The sequence below is a fragment of the Macrobrachium rosenbergii genome, chromosome 56 (assembly GCF_040412425.1).
Source record: "Macrobrachium rosenbergii isolate ZJJX-2024 chromosome 56, ASM4041242v1, whole genome shotgun sequence".
Taxonomy (NCBI): Eukaryota; Metazoa; Arthropoda; class Malacostraca; order Decapoda; family Palaemonidae; genus Macrobrachium; species Macrobrachium rosenbergii.
The window spans coordinates 50907603-50926917 of record NC_089796.1 but is presented as its reverse complement, the minus strand read 5'-3'; the positions used below and the strand labels follow the sequence as shown (position 1 = coordinate 50926917).

Genomic DNA, 19315 nt, shown 5'->3' with positions numbered 1-19315 from the left:
ATCAATTTGTTTGAGCCCTAAAAAAAGTTAAGTATACCTTAGTTTTACCAGACCACTGAGCTGATTAACCCTCAAACGCCTACTGGACGTATCATACGTTGACTAAAATTGTCTGTTGGGTGCCAAGTGGACGTACCGTACGTTGACTACAAAAAATTTCAACCTTCGGTCAACTTTGACTCGACCGAAATGGTTGAAAAACGCAATTGTAAGCTAAAACTCTTACATTCTAGTAATATTCAATCATGTACCTTCATTTTGCAACAAATTGGGAGTCTCTAGCACAATATTTTGATTTATGGTGAATTTTTGAAAAAAAAATTTTTCTTACGCCCACGCGGTAACTCGGCCGAAAATTTCAGAAATTCTTTCGTCATTTTGTCGTAATTTTTGCACTGTTCTATATTAGCCGTTACATAAAGTTTTATATATGAAAATGTGTGCAATTTCATGTACAATACAACAGAAAATAACTCATGGTTGTAGCTTTTATCAGTTTTGAAATATTTTCATATAAACCACGATAACTGCCAAAATTTCAACCTTCTGTCAACTTTGACTCGACCGAAATGGTAAAAAAACGCAATTGTAAGCTAAAACTCTTACATTCTAGTAATATTCAATCATTTACCTTCATTTTGCAACCAATTGGAAATCTCTAGCACAATATTTTGATTTATGGTGAATTTTTGAAAAAACTTTTTCCTTACATCCAGCCCAGAAATTCTTTATCTGAATCACATTGTCGTAATGTTTGCACTGTTTTATATTAGTCGTTACATAAAGTTTTATATATGGAAATGTGCGCAATTTCATGTAAAATACAACAGAAAATAACTCATGGTTGTAGCTTTTATCAGTTTTGAAATATTTTCATATAAATCACGATAATTGCCAAAATTTCAAGCTTCGGTCAACTTTAACTCGACCGAAATGGTAAAAAAACGCAATTATAAGCTAAAACTCTTACATTCTAGTAATATTCAATAATGTACCTTCATTTTGCAACAAACTGGAAGTCTCTAGCACAATATTTCGATTTATGGTGAATTTCTGAAAAAAAAAAACACTTTTTCCTTACGTCTGCGTGCAGTAACTCGGCCGAACATCTCAGAAATTCTTTCATCATGTTGTCACAATGTTTGCATCGTTTTACATTAGTCGTTACATAAACTTTTATATATGAAAATGCGTGCAATTTCATGTAGAATACAACAGAACATAGCTCATGGTTGTAACTTTTATCAGTTTTGAAATATTTTCACATAAATCACGATAACTGCCAAAATTTCAACCTTTGGTCAGTTTTAACTCTACCGAAATGGTAAAAAAACGCAACTGTCAGCTAAAACTCTTACATTCTAGTAATATTCAATCGTTTACCTTCATTTTGCAATAAATTGGAAGTCTCTAGCACAATATTTCGATTTATGGTGAATTTTTTAAAAACATTTTCCTTACGTCTGCTTGCTGTAACTTGGCCGAACATCTCAGAAATTCTTTTGTCTCGTTGTCGTAATATTTGTACCATTTTATATTAGTCGTTACATAAAGTTTTATATATGAAAATGTGCGCAATTTCATGTACAATACAACAGAAAATAACTCATGGTTGTAGCTTTTATCAGTTTTGAAATATTTTCATATAAATCACGATAAATAGAAAAAAATCGACTTTCAAGTCAACTTTAACTCGACCGAAATGGTCGAAAACTGCAATTGTAAGCTAAAACACTTACAGTCTAGTAATATTCAATCAATTAGCTTCATTTTTCAACAAACGGAAAATCTCTAGCACAATATTTCGATTTATGGTGAATTTTGAAAAACATTTTTTTACGTCCAAATTACCAATTCATGCATCATTTTGTGATAATATTTTCTCTGTGTTGCTTTGATCGTTTTACAATTTGTTATATACCAAATTCATCGCAATTTAGTGTACAATACAACTAAAAAAATTAATTCATTAGCTTTAACCGTTGTGCTTACAGCGTGATGTGTATACAATTATATGAGTTTTTTTTTTTTCGCTGTCATATATTCCAATATTTATATATGATATTTTTTTTCATTTCTGATGGTTGCATACTAAACTCCAGGCAATGACAAAAAAAATGAGCCAAAAATGAACTCTTAATCTTAAAAACTAAGCGTGCTGTGATTTTTTTTTTTTTAACTTTTTTTTCGCTTCGGCGCTAACTCACCGAACGCCGCCGGCATACGGGAGACGTTTTTGTAAATAGAGGCTCGGCGTTTAAGGGTTAAGAGCTCTCCTAGAGCTGGCCCGAAGGATTAGACTTATTTCATGTGGCTAAGAACCAATTGGTTACTTAGCAACGGGACCTACAACTTATTGTGGAATCCGAACCACATTATAACGAAAAATTAATTTCTATCACCAGAAATAAATTTCTCTAACTCTTCATTGGCCAGTTGGAGAATCAAACACGGGCCTAGCAGAGTGCTAGCCGAGAACGATACCAACCCGTCCAATAAGGAATTCAATGCTTGCTGTATCTTACTTGGTAAGAGAGATGCTACAGGTGATTACTGTTAAAAACCACCACACCAACCATTAAAAACTGGAGGGTACTCCAGGTACACAGTACCCCCAAGCTTCCCTTAAACTCAACAACCTTAAAACAAGGCGAGGAGACAGTAGAGGGGCAGAGAGCCCCCTATGTTTCAACACCTAGCCAGCCATGGATAAAGGCCCTAATGTACTACAATTCTTGAACACTGTTTCGATATCCTTAAGGTACTACGATGCAAACACTGACTTGGACCTCCAGATTGTTGACTGCAAAATACACGACAAGGACATATTCTGCTCAAAAGCAAGGGAAGTGGCGACAGTTCGAACCTCAAGAGCTTTAACATTCAGGATTGGGAAGACGTCCTCTTTAACTTGAGAGTGAGCTTCTGAAATAAAACTTCTCAAGAAAAAAGAGGGACCGTTCTTTAAAAGTGGATGTACAGGTTTCCTCATAGAGCACCAAAGGTTGTTCAAGGGTCCCCTGATCTTTTCAGTCCTAAGGAGGTAGTACCACAAGGCCCTCACAGGACAAAGAAGTCTCTCCTCTCCTTTGGCCCAAGAATGTCCAACAAGCTCTTAATGATGAACAAGAGGTGCCAGGGATAGGAAACATGCTCATTCTTGGTGAGGAAACCCAGAGAGAGAGAGAGAGAGAGAGCAGACTGCATTTCCTTGCGCAAATCTGACCCTCTTATCTATCGCCTGGAGCTCGCTAACTCGTTTTGCAGTAGCCAAAGCTACCAGGAAGAGAGTCTTCTTAGTGAGCGACTGAAGAGAAGTTGAACATAGAGGTTCAAAGAAGGAGCTCGAGAGCCACTTCAATACAACGTCCAAGTTACAGAAAAATGCACTCGTTCTTCCTAATTTGGAAGTTTCGAAGAATCTGATGAGATTGTAAGCTCCTGATTCATATACAGGTTAAGGCCTCTATGACTGAACACTGAGCTAAGCATCGATCTGTAACCCTTAATCATAGAGGGTGACAACTTCCTTGAGGTGCTCAGGAAGAGTAAGAAATCCGCTCTCTGGCTCACAAAGGTTTCAGAAGAAGAGATGTTATTCTGTCTGCAAAATCTTCTGAAAACTGTCCACTTGGACTGGTAGAGCCTAATAGAAAAAGCTCGTTGACATCTAGCAATAGCTTCTGCAGCCCTTCATAAAAAACCTTTTGCTCTGACGAAGCTCCTGACAGCCTGAATCCTGTCAGGGCCAGAGCGGACAATCCTTGACGGAACCTGAGAAGTGGGGCTGTCTGAGCAGCGATTGTTTTTGTGGAAGGAGCCTCGGAAAATCCACAACCAGTCGCAGCATGTCCGGAGACCAATCCTTTCTTGGCCAGAATGGTGGGACGAGTGCCATCGAGACATTTTGATGTGGAGAGAACTTGTTCAGTACCTCTCTGATCAACCTGAAGGGAGGGAAGGTATATATATCAAGTCCTGTCCAGTCAAAGAGCATGGCCTCCGTAGCCCATGCAAGAGGGTCTGGGACTAGGGAGCAAAAGAGCAGAAGACGTTGGTTTCTCAATGTTGCGAAGAGATCTATGGAAGGCTTGGCCCAAAGCTTCCAGAGACCTAGCCTGACTTTGGAGTCTAAGGTCCACTCCATCGGCAGTACGTGGCGACCACAGCTCAACTCGTCCGCCAGGACATTCATTTTCCCTTGACAAAGCAAGGAAGAAGCTTGACTTGGTTCTGCTCCACCCATACGAGAGCGCTGTGGTGTTGTCTGTGTATATTGCTACGATTTTGCCTGAGACTAGCAGAGGGAATTCTTGAAGGCCCAGGTGAATAGCGTTTAATTCCTTGACACTGATGTGTAGCGGTTTCTGATCCAATGTCCATGTTCCGGAAACCTTCTGACTCCCTAGCAGGGTTCCCCAACCTATGTCTGGAGTGTCGGAATAGAATTTTAGGTTGGGGTTCAAAGGACGGAGTGAAATTCCTCCCTGAAGTTTTTCCTCTGACAACTACCAACAAAAATCCTCCTTGATCTCCAGAGTGACCAGGGAGATGACTGAGTCCGACTGAGTCTTCCTGCACCAATTTGCCTTCAGCAAAAATTGCAGAGGCCTCATGTGAAGCCTGCCCAACTTCACAAACTGTTCCACTGAGGCCAAGGTGCCCAGGAGGCACATCCACTGAAGAGCTGAGTAGGTCACGAGATCAAGAAAATCTCAGACAGTTCGGAGAGAGACCTCGATTCTTTTGGGAGAGAGAAAAACTCGAAATGCTTGAGAGTCCACAGTCATTCCAAAATAGAGAATTCTCTGAGTCGGAGTCATCTGAGATTTCTGAGAATTGATCAGAATGCCTAACTCCTCTGTTAGGCAAAGAGTCCTTTTCAACTCATTCAAGCATTGTTCCTCCAACGGAGAGTGGAGAAGCCAGTCCCCCAAATAGAGGGATACATTCATCCCTGATGGAGAGAGGACATGACAGATCGGTTCATTTCCATGTGAAACTTTGTCTTTACCACGAATAAATTCAAGGCACTGACATTCAGTACAGGTCTCCAGCCCCCTGATGACTTGGGGACTACAAAAAGCCTGTTGTAGCACCCCTCCAAAGACTGGCCCACTATTTCCTCCACTGCTCCCTTGCGAAGAAGGGACTGGACTTCTTAAGCAAGGGCCAAAAACTTCTCGGACCCTGCCAAGTAAGCTGTCAAGGTGATTGGCGACTTGGACAAAGGCAGTTTTTCTTTGAAAGAAATGGAGTAGCCCTTCTTCAATACCTGCACTACCCAGGGTTCCGCTCGCTCGTCCTCCTCCAAAGGGCTGGGGTTACAATGGTGAGAAAGACTTAGGCACTGCACAGGAGCTACCTTTGGGCACTTCGTGGATTGAGCCAGCAAATCATGAGATGATTTCTTCGGTAAAAAAGACAAACCTCTTTAAAGGTGTCTTGAGGGAAGAGGTAGGTCTTATCGAGAAGAGAAAACATGAAGGCCGACTTCTGACTCGTGGAAACTCCTTTCACAGCGAAAGAGCACCACAGCTCTCACTTCTTTAGAGAGCCCATCACATCCAACGAGGCTTATTCTGCTGAGCCATCCCTAACCATCTTGTCTGCACAAGTTCAACCAGTCAGAAGCAAGATCCTCTGCCAAGACTGGACAGTCCTCAGTCTCCTTTGCTAATGCTCCCACCATCCAGTCAAAGAAGCTAGAGTTCTCCAGAACCTTGAAAATGTTCCTCACGAGATGATCCACTTCCAGAGAGGAGAACGTAACCTTAACAGAGGAAAAGGCAGCATCGTCATGAAGTGTCGACCAAGCCAGAGAAGCCTCCCTGGGAGAAGGCAGTAACTCTCAAGGAAGGAGCCTCTCCAGTGGCGTAAAATTGATACCTCCTCTTAAGGAGCTTAGAAGGGGGGAAGGCAAACGTTACCTTGCCTTGATCCCTCTTGGAAGCCAACCACTCGTCAACCTCTTTAAGAGCTCTCTTCAAGGAAGAGGCGAGGACTAACTTAGGGAGACAAGAATCACTTGCTTGCTTCCTCATATGAAGGGTGGACATGAGCAAACCCTTAGCCGCAAGCTCAAAAAAGTCCAAAAAGTTGGCTAAAAAGAACCTAAGAAGGCTTGAATAGGCAGAAGGCGCAGAGTCATACAGGCAGTCCCTGGTTATCGGCAGCCTTGGTTACTGGCGATCTGGTTTTACGGCATTTGTCTAGCGATGACGATAACCAGAGTTTCGTCGCTGATAACCGGTTATCAGTGCTGATAACCGGTTAACGGCACTGATCGCCTCTTATCGGCAGCGGCGCTAACCAGGGATCAGTGCTATTATCACCGATTTTCGGTTAGCGGCGATTTTCGGTTGTCGTCACGCCGTCGGGAACGGAACCCTGCCGATAACCGAGGACTGCCTGTACTCAGCTTCTTCCTCAGTAGATGAAATAGGAGACAGAGTGGCTTCCTCGCTCTTGGAGACAGTCTTCTTCTTTAAGAATCCCTTAAGATCCTCTAGTTGGCAATGAATCGAGGCTAAGGTACTGAGCGCTTTGAAGGTGGCACCAGGCAAGCCGAAGTTGGCGAGTAAGCCTGAGGTGCCACAGCTGGCGCCAAGCGCTCAGACGAGAGTAGGGGTTCAGGAACAAGAGAGTGCTTAGACTGAGGCAACAGGCACTTACGAGGAGGGTCTGAGCGCTTAGGCGACAAAACAGGTCAATCTACAGGTCCGAGAGACTATGGACTATCCCAAGTCAACTGACGATGACATACTGAAGGAGGCGGAACAGTGAAACTGCAGGAGGATTGGGAACTCAAACTGACCTCCTTACAACCTCTTGACAGGAGGAGGAGAGATGTCCACCACGGCAGAGTGCCTCTTCAAAGGCCAAGAGGTGGAAGAGCAGCGCCATCATTGTCTTCCATCAGGCAAAGAACAGTCTGAATCTGACGAAAGACCATGAGCGCTTAAAGAGGTGCCTTTCCCATGGAGCTCTGTCGCAGCCTGGGACTGGGCAACAGGCTCAAAGGAGGGGGAGACTGCCCCTGGACAAACCCTACCAGCCTGTCTTCTCCTCAGTGTGGGGCAGCAGGACAGGGACCTTCATCTAGGAGCACTGGTAGGACAGACAGCCACCTCCTCAGAAAGCACAACACTATCACTTTGCACTGGTTGCACTGGGAACCCTTGAGGCTTTATCAACAAATGCTTTAAAAAGACACATAATTCCATGACCCTGTTAGCCAAAAACTTAAATTTCTTATTGAACCTAGATTCGACAATGGCAATGGTGTTGTGATCAGAAGCATGGGAACTTGGTAAAGGAGTATGTGGTAAGACAGTAGGTTGGCTAAGGATGGGAGACACAGAAGGTATAAGCAGAGAAGAAATAGTGCTATCCTCAACCGCTGAAGGCAAAGAAACAGCCTCTAAACTAGCTCTATTTTCAGCTCTAAGAGCTGCCTTCCTCCTTCCCTCTCCATCAAGCTTTTCTGATTGAGATTTAAAAACCTTCCACTGTTGATCATCCCAATCCTGACACTCTGAGCAAGTAACATAGACTTTACTACACTCCTGCCCCCTAAACATGATACACTTTGTATGAGAATCATACGTAACTTTAACTAATCTAGTTTTATAACCTTCAGTGCAGTACCGAACACCAGAAGAGCTAGAGTCTGACATACTAAATTATTAGAAATTGAGTTAACCAAATTAACAGAATAACTATCAAAACAAAGCCACATAGAATCCGAATACTTCACCAAAACTGGAACAAAAATCCAAAAGATGATGAAAAGGGACTGCACAAAACCACCAATGTTGATCGGGAGCTGGCAGAAAACGAATTGATGTTTCCTGCTGAGTTATACCTGTCGGTCCTGATAGTGGGCGGGTCTCTGTCACCTACACAAGCAATGGTAGCACCACCGCAAAATTTGAATTTGTGGACTGACATGATAGGAAGCTTGAAGCTATGTAATTGCTTGGTAAGCCACTTATATAAAATCTGGAACTTTCCATGACCAATGGTACCATAAGAAATGGCATCACAATTTTTCAAGTTCAAAAGATAAGAACTCTATATATTCACTTTCCCATTTGATTACAGTAAATAGAAAATGTCAAAAATTCCTTAAAAACAAAAGTAATTTTCCTAAAAATTCATTACTTTACATTTGCTTAATCCTGCAGTCAGAAGCTCCTCAGACACACACCAGCAGAAGAAAAGGAGCCATTCCACCTGGCCAGATATACATTTGGGTAGCTTAGCACCCCTGTGTTGTACAGACTTACTGTATAAAGCGAGGGGTTGGGAGTTGGGAACTACTTTAAATTCAGAAGCTTGTACAGTATTAGAAAATTTTATTTTGTTTTCACAAAAATGGAAATTTTTATAATACAATTAACCACACTATTTACCTACTGTTAAAGTTAGCTTACATCTTTGGCTGTTAGATGTAATTGGCATTCAAAATAAGCAAAAGAATAAATGCTTGGCTAACTCGGATGGACTGTCTCTGAAATCACCATTTTCCCACCAGGTGGCATTGGAATGTTTATCTTGTCAGAATTCTTCATGGCCACCCACTAAGATGTAGGGAAAATGGTTGGGTTTCCACTTTTAAAACTAGGTAAGTATGAAAATAAAAACCAGGTTTTGATGTAGGAAAAACCTATTTTTGGTAGTTGCTGTTGAGTCCTCAAGGAGTTACCTTCCATGGACTACCAGAGCTCCATGGTGACCAAAGTAATATCAAAGAATTCTCTTCAAGCTGGTCTTTTTGGCCACGTATTGTGTCGTAATGATTAACATTATAACACGTGATAGTGTATATAATAGACTCAAAGATAAGAGGGTACTTTCCCTTATCTTGAGCAAAGCTGAACCAAGTTTTTCCAATGCAGAAAGAACCTGCAAGAAAGAGAAGTGACTACTGCGCATGCGCTTCCGCCCTCTTGTTTACAACCGGGCTGTTAAAAGACCAAGGAGCCATTATTCTGTTGGTCAATGCAGGATGATCCCTTGCCCAAATCCCATGCCTTCTTGTCAGGGAAGTGGGAGAGTTTTGAGGACTCAACAGCAACTACCAAAAATAGGTTTTTCCTACATCAAAACCTGTTTTTTTTATAGCGTAGTCGCTTGTTTCGTCCTCAAGGAGTTTACAAAGAAATTGACAGGTGACGAAAAAGGCTTAAGCTCTCAATTTTTAATCCCAACACCCAAAAGGAAAAAACATTTCTGGTCTGAGGTCAAGACACAGATTTCAAGTCCCATTCTTTATTCCAAATACTCTTCAGGTTTTGGTATCAAGGAACAAGAAACTATACACGAACTTACGTTTTAGGATGTAGTTCTACAGTGGCTTACCTAAGCACGCTGGGTTTGGTTGCAGTACTGTCGCCCTTCTCCCAACGGTAGTTAGCACACTCACTGTCAATATGATCCCTGGTTTTCTGCTGTAGACCTAGGGGTTAAGACTAACCATGCCACCTACTGATACAGAGTGTAGTCAAAGTTGTTTGAGCACATGGCAATAATTTAACCCTTAAGGGACAGATTGAGCCTCAGTGTGAAGTAAAACAGGTTTGGGAAGGTGGATGGATTGAGCTTCAATGTGAAGCAGAATTATGCACCAATGTTATGGTAATAATGATTCGAAACAAAGGTGCCAATACTTCTATATGGCATAAATTCACTAATGGCAACTTTTATACAGATGTGAGAGTTAGGCCAGTATCAGTAATGCTTGTGACTTCAAGGGGGAAAAGTACTGCATCTCTCTCTCTCTCACATGAGTCTTTTTGTAAATTTGCTTGTAAATATACGAAGGAGTTGCTGTTGTTTTTTGTTTTTGTTTTTTACGATAGTATGTCAGTTGTAAATGTAATTTTACAAAGAAAATTGCAAAGAAATATTAGAAAAAGCATGTAAAAGTAAAAAAAAAAGTTACTAAATCTTCCTTCTCATAAATTTACGGGAATATTTTACAACAAATACGCCAAAAATTTGTTACTGCTTTTATTTCTTATCTGTTTTGATATTTTATGAGCAGTAATAATAATTTTACAAAATACAATAAATTCATTTATTAGAAAAACATATATAAGTTGGTAAAATTTACGATTGTCTTGTAAATGAGGCCCCACAAGGTAGGGAAAATTTTTTAGAATTTTTTTATTTATACAGTGTGAATGTACGTGTCATTCTCTTTCCACTGATGTGATTTTTTTTTTATTTTGCCGACCTCAAAGTTTCCCCGGTCTGGGGTGCTGCACATTGATAAATTATGCCGTCCCTTAAGGGTTAACTGATGACCACCCTGTACATTCGGAGACTTCTTCGAAAGAGACATTTCTGAAGAAGGCCAACAACATACTTTCCTATCATCATGTGACCTAGGAAAGGAGTTTGGATTTGCCTTTTTCATGAGAAACACTGCAATCATTTTCACCCCATGTAGGGAGAGTGGTTAGTTTGTGCTAGCGTGTCGGAAAATAGGACCCTCTGGGATGTTTGCTGTGACTTCTAAGTAAACCTTAAGTGCTTGAACCTGGCAAAATATCTTGTCTACTAAATTGAGTTTTCTTATAAGAATGGGCTTCCTTTTTAAAGGATCCTTATTCTTGGCCAGGAATGATGGGCCAGGGGACAATAATAATTGATAGTAAGCTGTTTGCATGATGCATCATCCCCATCTAAGAGAGCCCAGTTCACTAACACGAGCTCCTGATGCTAATGCAATCAAGAAGATCGCCTTTTATAGCATGTGCTTTGTGGTTGTATTGGGTCTCCTGAATTGAGGGGTTGACAGAAATCTAAGCACCTTGTTCAGGGACCAAGTAATTGGAAGCCTTTCGTGAGTGGGCCTTTGTAGAGCAAAAGAATGCAGAAGGGAAGTGACAACTTCTGTACTGGAGTCAATCCCGAATCCATAAAGCAAGGGTTCCGTTAATGCAGCCTTGTATGCCATGACTGTTGTAACCACAAGGCATTTGTCTTCAAAAGGGTATAAAAGAAAAGTAAAAAGTGTTTCTATAGAATCTCAACTGAGCACTCAGCATGGATATAATCTAACCATATCTTCCACACGGACTGATCTTGCCGGATAGATGATGTCCATAATTTTTGCATTAGGTACCTAGCAATGTTGGGTGAGTAATTTTCACAACAGATATTTTTATGAAGTCCATACGTGAAGGTCTCGGCTCAGAAAGGAAGAGGCGTAAACAACTTTCCCTCCTACTGTCTGGGATAGAACAGCAGACAATAGTGGAACTGATCTTTTCGTTCGTTGTTGAAGTAATAGGAACCAATGCCTGGTTGGCCAATTTGGAGCTTTTAAGTAAACTGTTCCTTTGAAGGTTAGAAGTTTGCTCAAAACCTTCGAAATCTGAGACAATGGAGCAGAAAGATATTGTCCTCCCCTTGTTCCAGTCTTTAGGAAGGCATCTCTTCCTGTTGCTTGACTGTCCAGGTTTGGAGACACATACATTAGGAGTTTATATTCTAATACGTTGCGAAAAGGTCCACTTCCAGTTGTGGAAGCATGCTGGCTATTGTTTGAAAAGAGTGGTTGTCCAACATCCACTCTGTTGAGGCAGTCGTTTTCCTTGATAGAGAGTCTGCTATTACAAAGAGACCCCCTGTGAGGTGAATCGCAGACATGTGCCACTTCCTTGCTTGCGCAATCCAAACGATGGCTATCATTACCATACTGAGAAGAGGTGAACGTGATCCCGACCTCTTGATGTAGGATATTGTAGTTATGTTGTCTCTCTCTTCTGGAGGTTTGAGTTTTTTGAGAGACAAAAAGGCAGCCATCAGCTCCAGGAAATTGATATAAGAATTCCTCAGAGTAGCTGATCACCTCCCTGCCGCCTGACAATCCTCCCAATGTCCTCCTAACGTGCCAATGAGGCATCTGTGTGTATTGTCACTCATACAAACGGAGTCGTCAAGGTGACCTGTTTTGCCAGAGATTCCTTCTGGATCCAAGGCCGAAGTATCTCCCCAACTTTTCAAAATCTTTTGATGAGGTCGGTCTTGCATCTTTTTTCTTGCATGTGATAGCGAGAACTTGTCCACATTTTTAGTTGCAATCTAAGTACTGGATCTATTCCTGATGCAAACCGCAGCAGTCCCATCATACGTCCTGATTACCATTTGGAAACTCTGGACTGTGCAAGGAACCTTTGGAGGACTTGCCTTATTCTGTTTTGAGTATGATTGGGATAGACAACAGGCCATGAATAGTATCCCAACACAGTCCCAGCCACTGAAAGTGTCTGCTGGGCGTGAAGTAGGATGCTTTCAAATTTATTATAAACCTTCTGACTGTAGTCAGTTGACCATTGGTCTTAGGTTTTTCAAGCACTCTTTTCTTGTGAGCCCCCAGAACAACCAGTTGTCTAGGTAGGCTATTAGTTGTATTCCTTTTTGCTTGAGTTCTTGAAAGAATACCATTGCTAATTTTGTAAAATATTCCTTAGGCAATGTTTAGCCCAAAGGGCATGACTCTGAATCTGTATGTATCTTTCTCTATCCTGAACCTCAGGAGGGGGCGGAAGGGAAAGGCAGGGATGTGCCAGTATGCATCTTTCAGATCTATAGAAACTGTCTAAGTGCCTTTTGGAATGATTCAACGTTCTCAGTCAATGATAATTATCCGAAACTTTTGGCAAACAATGTGCTTGTTCAGTGTTGATTGGTTGAGAATCACTCTCCTTTCGGAGGAATCCTTTTTGAGGACACTGAAGAGATGTACTTGGTGGCGAACATACGCATGTTTCTCTATGGGCCCCATTAACAGGGCCTTTCTCCACATATAAATAATGCTGTCCCACCACAGGGAAAAACTTCCATTGCCTGTGATGTCACAAAAGCTGACCCCCAACCATTCCATTCCTCTTGGTATCTCCTCCTCCTCCTCTGCTTTTGCCTTTGATAGACATTCCAGGTGTCATTTTTCCTTTCCCCCCCCCTATAAGTTGGTTTTTGGACCTTGTGAAAAAGGATGTCCTTGCTGTTGTTGCTGTCCCTTTGCAGGGAATTGTCCCTTCTGACCACCTACCTGTTTTTTGAGGAAAACTTTTGGGGGTGACTGAAGGCTTATATGATTTTTGATCAAAGCGAGCCTTTTTTGGGGTTGGGTAAAGGGAAATTCTGGGTTCTTTGTTTCCTGAATTCCCCTTTCCCCAGAACAGCGTACATTGTACAATTCTGCTGGTGGGCATGTTCGTTGAATTGAGCCACAACAGGCTCCTCCAACAAGTCCTTACAGAAGGGGTTAGAATGTAATAATGCAGTGACATTGAAGAGTGATTTGATGGAGCCCTCCAATGCTTCCAGTCGCACTTTTATGCGCCATTCTAGGAAGTCACAGAGTGCCTCCCATCAGGTTCTCATAAGACTTTTGGCCTCAACAGCAAAAATTATCCTGGGATCTTCTGGAAGCCTTTAGGTGAAAACTTCCAGCAAGGTGGTAGAGGTTATAATGCTGAGGAGTCGGCGCCTAGCATAAAATTCTGACGAGGCTGTCCCCTCTGAGAGTCTTCTCATAGGGTTCCCAAACTGCTGAGTAGCTATATCTAAAAGAAGCTTTTTCCTTTCAAAAGGGAGTTGCAGCATTGTCCATTCCTTGGTGGAATTTCCCAAAACTGGGATGACTGTGGCAAATGGTTTCAATTCTGCCATTGTCTCTTGTTTTTAGTCACTACAAATTCTGAAAATCTGTCTCCACATGATTAATAATTTTGAAAGTGAAGGGCACAGAAGGCTGGGGCTACTTGGTGAGCAACTTAGGTCTTTTCAAAATGGAAGTAGAGATCCATTTTTTGTTGACCTGGTAAAGGTTGATATGCCCATTCGTTGGTGGAATTTCCTGAAACTGGGATGACCGTGGCAGATGATTTTTTAATATCTGCCATTGTCTCTCATTTTTAGTCACTAAAAATTCTAAAAAGCTGTCTTCACATGATTAATATTTTTGAAAGTGAAGGGTCAGAAGGCTGGGGCTACTTGGTGAGCAACTTGGGTCTTATTAAAAAATATTAATGGATTTCTACTTCCAGGAAGTAGAAATCCATTTTTCACTGACCTGGTAAAGAGTGATTTTTATAGATTTTAATGCTATAGGCACAGGTAAGAAAAACCATTTCTGTTAGTGGTTTCTCCGTCTGGTGAAGATGGTACCAGGTGTCATTTGTCGAAACTTCGACAAGAGAGATTGTATTTTTCGGCAAGTTGTAGTATAGTTTTATGTATTCTCTTTAAATTTATGTAAAGTGGAAATGCGTATTATATAGAAGAAGGATATTATGTTTCGCTGTTTGTATTTAGTAGTAAAAAATGTTGTCTTAGTTGTTTCGTGTGTTTGAGTGTAAGTATACTTGTAGTATTGCTTTAACTACCAGATTGGTTGTCACACGGTAGTTAGTCGAAGGCTTGATTTTGGTCAAAGATGGCCGTGAAGGCAGTTGCTTCATAGCTGTAACATAGTGCGGATCTAGCTAGTGGAGGACTCAAGAATGCAGCCGTAATTGTCGGTGCCTACAAATCCATTAAGTATTCCTATTCCTTTTAAAATGCATTTAGGGAAACTTTCTTTAGAAGATATGCATATCGAAATGTAAGGAGAATTTCTCGAGGTGTACTTTAGATGAAGGTAGTGAAACAGAGACTGTGCTTACGCCAGTCTAACTGTACGTCGAGCTAGGAACAATTGAATACGCCAATAGTAAGTTTATATTGTTAGTTTAGTTAATATACACAATGCAATGAATTAATATAATTACAATTTAAACTAACATAAGAGTGAAGTAACCTGGGTGTCGTAGCATAAGACTTAAGCTACGATTTGGGTCAGTACGTTTCAGATCGTTTAGGCTATATGACAACACCAACGATTTGAAACGCTATACTTGTTCTGAGTGAGTCGGAAAAAAATGGTGCCGTGACCAGGATTACAGTGAGTGGTTGTTGTATCAGAGATCGGTATGGTTAAAATTTATGAAAGTTTAAGGATTGTTGTGATATTTGGTGATAAAGATACAGACGTGACTGGCTGATGGTGGCAGCCATATTAGAATGTCACATGTTAGCCTAGTCTGACATGGAATAGTAGAATAAACTCGGTCAATCATTGCCTAGCATAACTGTAGCCTGACTTTTGATAATAACTCGGTGGGAATTTGAACCTTCCTTTCTTTTTTTGTATTTTTCGATCATTGCACATTAATAAAATAAAGTTGAGAAAATGACTAAGGCCAATCCCAACGTATTTCGCATAGAGCGAAAGGTTGCTGTGATAGGGCATTCTCAGATAAAACGTGTCATTTATGACAGGGTGCTGTAGTAAAAGTGATGTAAGACTAAAACAGCCCTTCTATTATTGCACTTTTGGGAAATCAGGAGCAGTGTGCAATCCTACTGGATCCTGTGTTAGTGACCAAATTGACGGCTTATGCCCCAGATATCGTTATCCTGTTCATTGGAGGAAACGATATTGATGTTAACAATGACGATCCAGAATAGGTCAATAAAGTAAAAAATAAGATCTTAGGACTAGTAGAGGGATTGGAAGGTCTCTATAACTGCAAGGTTTTAGTAGTTAGTGTAGAGATTCGTAATGCTCCTAGAAACATCCCTAGAGATAGATACCGAGCATGAAAAAATCCACTAACCCAGTTATTGAAGAGAAACCGAGAAATAACTTTTGTTTTCAATCAGTTAATAGAAAGAGACTTTGCCGATGATAGAGTACATTTCCAGTATGATAGTTATAAGACACTGGCGAGTCACTTATGTGAAGCAGCTGATGCCTATGCCTTTAGTCAGGATTGGTAAATACCAGGTTGTGCTCACGCCAACCCAGAAATTAGGTTAAGTTAGGTTAGGCAAAATGATGGTTGACGCATTTCCACTTCATAAATTTATTTTTTCCTTCTTTATAAATTGTAGGTAAAGGAAAGGAAATATTAATTTTTTTTTTTAATTTATGGTGAGTTTTAAGATACTTAAGAAGTGAGGTTTAATATGAAATGTATATATGTGTAGTCAAGGGCACATATATATACAATATAACTGGTAGTGATCTACCATTAATTGATCTGAAGTTTAGTCAACTTTTAAATATTATATTTGTTAATGCAGTATATATATTATTTTTTGGAGTTGGCAGTTTGTACACTTTTAGTAATTAGGAACTTATATATAAGGTGTTGGTAAATTATGGCTAAGATGCCTGATCTAGAAGAATTGAAGAGGGGACGAGGGGGGTTTAAGTCCATGATCACTGACTGGTCAAAGAAGGTTGAAACCACTATTGATGCAGGTGATATCAATAGTATTTCTTTATTGAGAGATTCCTTGAAGGAATATTTGCAGAAAGTCCAGGAATTGGATAACGAAATATTAATCTAATAGATCCTGGAGAACAACCTGACCAAATTATGAATCAAGCTGAATATAGCCTAAAGGTAGGCAATGAAATTCATAGACTAAATTCCTCCATCACGAGTCTTCTAGCTGTAAGAAGTGAACCTAGTGCACCAATAATGTCTGCTAAAGCTACTGTGAAGTTACCCAAATTAGACCTCAAACATTTTGATGGTGATGTAACAGCATGGAATTCATTTTGGGAACTTTATGAAGTATCAGTACACCAACGTACTGATTTTGAAAATATACAGAAGTTTTCTTATCTGAAGGGCCAATTGGAAGGTGAGGCTCTGGAACTGATATCTGGTTTTAAATTAGAAGGTGATTAATATTTGCAAGCAGTGAACTTGTTAAAAGAGACCTGTGGCAGAAAAGACGAAATCAAGTTGTGTTTAGTTAGAAAACTCTTCCAAACCGAGACTCCCAAGGCAGATGCAGAATCACTACAAGGTTTTAGAGCGCAATTCGAATGCTGCATAAGATCACTGGAGAGTGAAAAACTGGAATTGAGTGAATTATATACCATCTTGCTCTACACCAAACTATCAATAGTGTAAGTGAAATAATAAAACGAAGGTGTGGGGAAGATTGGCTGAAATTTGACACCTTTAAAAAATATCTTGAAGAAGAAATACACAATTTGAGGGCCTTTCCACAGACTGAAACAGCAAAAGCTAATACACTGACAACGGTATCTGCTTTCGCAGTAGAACAATGGTGATCTGTGAGACCAAAAACAACATCAGTAAGGCCTAATGAAAGTACAAACAAAGCCAAGGTAAACCAGGTTAAAGGATGTGCACTTTGCGGAGGCAACCACATATGGACACATTGTAAATCTTATGTAACCAGAGGAGGAAAGATAGAACGACTCAGAGCTCTGGGTTTGTGTTTCATATGTGCATCCAGTAAACGCTTCAGTTCCGACTGTGACAGGCAGGGTTGTAATAATGGTTGCGCTGTTAAACATCATAGTGATATAAGCAATAGAAACCAGCCAAATAAATCAAAGGTAGGTGGGGTACAAGTTGGAACTCTCTCTTTGACAAATACCGGACAGGGAAATAAGACGACTAGGAAGTCAATCTTACCTACAGCCACAATAACCATAAAAGGTAAAAAGGGTCGCATTGTGCGAAAAAGAGGGTTGCTAGATACCTGTGCCGAGAGATCATTTATAAAGAAATCTGCTCTTGAGGGACTTCACTATAAAAGCAAGGGAGTTGAAAACATATCATTGACAGGGTACTTAACTATTACACCAGTTAAGGAATATCAGATGGTGAACATCGCTGTACCTCATCGGGGTAGATTAATAAATATGCATTGTATAGTGGTAGACGAGCTACCAGAATATACAAAGAAATTCGGCGTTAAGAAGAACTTAAGGTCGTTGTGTAAAACGAAAATCAACTTAGCTAATAAAGATTTTGATCTACCCATAGAGAAGCAATCGCCTATTGAATTGTTAATAGGGGTTGACAATGTGTACAACATCTTACACCCAGGGTTTAGAAAATTTGAAAATTTAGTATTGCTACCAACCATATTTGGTTAAGTGGTAACTGGAACATATAGTTCTCCTCCCACCAAGGAGACTCATGTTTCCATTTTAAAACTGGCAGTGGAAACCGATGACATAATTATGGCTGAAGGGGCTACTCAATTAACCCTTAAACGCCTATTGGACGTATCATACGTCGACTAAAATTGTCTGTTGGGTGCCAAGTGGACGTACCGTACGTCGACTACAAAAAATTTCAACCTTTGGTCAACTTTGACTCGACCGAAATGGTTGAAAAACACAATTGTAAGATAAAACTCTTACATTCTAGTAATATTCAATCATGTACCTTCATTTTGTAACAAATTGGAAGTCTCTAGCACAATATTTTGATTTATGGTGAATTTTTGAAAAAAAAATTTTTCTTACGCACGGGCGGTAACTCAGCCGAAAATTTCATAAATTCTTTCGTCATTTTGTCGTAATTTTTGCACTGTTCTATATTAGCCGTTACATAAAGTTTTATATATGAAAATGTGCGCAATTCCATGTACAATACAGCAAAATACAACCCATGGTTGTAGCTTTTATCAGTTTGGAAATATTTTCATATAAACCACGATAACTGCCAAAATTTCAACCTTCGGTCAACTTTGACTCGACCGAAATGGTAAAAAAACGCAATTTTAAGCTAAAACTCTTACGATCTAGTAATATTCAATCATTTACCTTCATTTTGCAACCAATTGGAAGTCTCTAGCACAATATTTCAATTTATGGTGAATTTTTGAAAAAACTTTTTCCTTACATCCGCCAGAAATTCTTTTCACACGTTGTCGTAATGTTTGCACTGTTTTATATTAGTCGTTACATAAAGTTTTATATATGGAAATGTGCACAATTTCATGTAGAATACAACAGAAAATAACTCATGGTTGTAGCTTTTATCAGTTTTGAAATATTTTCATATAAATAACGATAACTGCCAAAATTTCAAGCTTCGGTCAACTTTAACTCGACTGAAATGGTAAAAAAACGCAATTATAAGCTAAAACTCTTACATTCTACTAATATTCAATCATGTACCTTCATTTTGCAATAAACTGGAAGTCTCTAGCACAATATTTCGATTTATGGTGAATTTCTGAAAAAAAAAATTTTTTTCCTTACGTCTGCGCGCAGTAACTCAGCCGAACATCTCAGAAATTCTTTCGTCATGTTGCCGTAATGTTTGCATCGTTTTACATTAGTCGTTACATAAACTTTTATATATGAAAATGTGCGCAATTTCATGTAGAATACAACAGAAAATAGCTCATGGTTGTAACTTTTATCAGTTTTGAAATATTTTCACATAAATCACGATAACTGCCA

The 19315-nt window shown here is 40.0% G+C and overlaps 1 protein-coding gene across 1 annotated transcript in view; it reads right to left on the bottom strand.

Annotated features, from left to right (window-relative positions):
- Positions 1–19315, bottom strand: part of LOC136836353 (nudC domain-containing protein 1) — a 554624-nt gene that overhangs the window by 68517 nt on the left and 466792 nt on the right. The gene's annotated exons all lie outside the window — the stretch shown is intronic.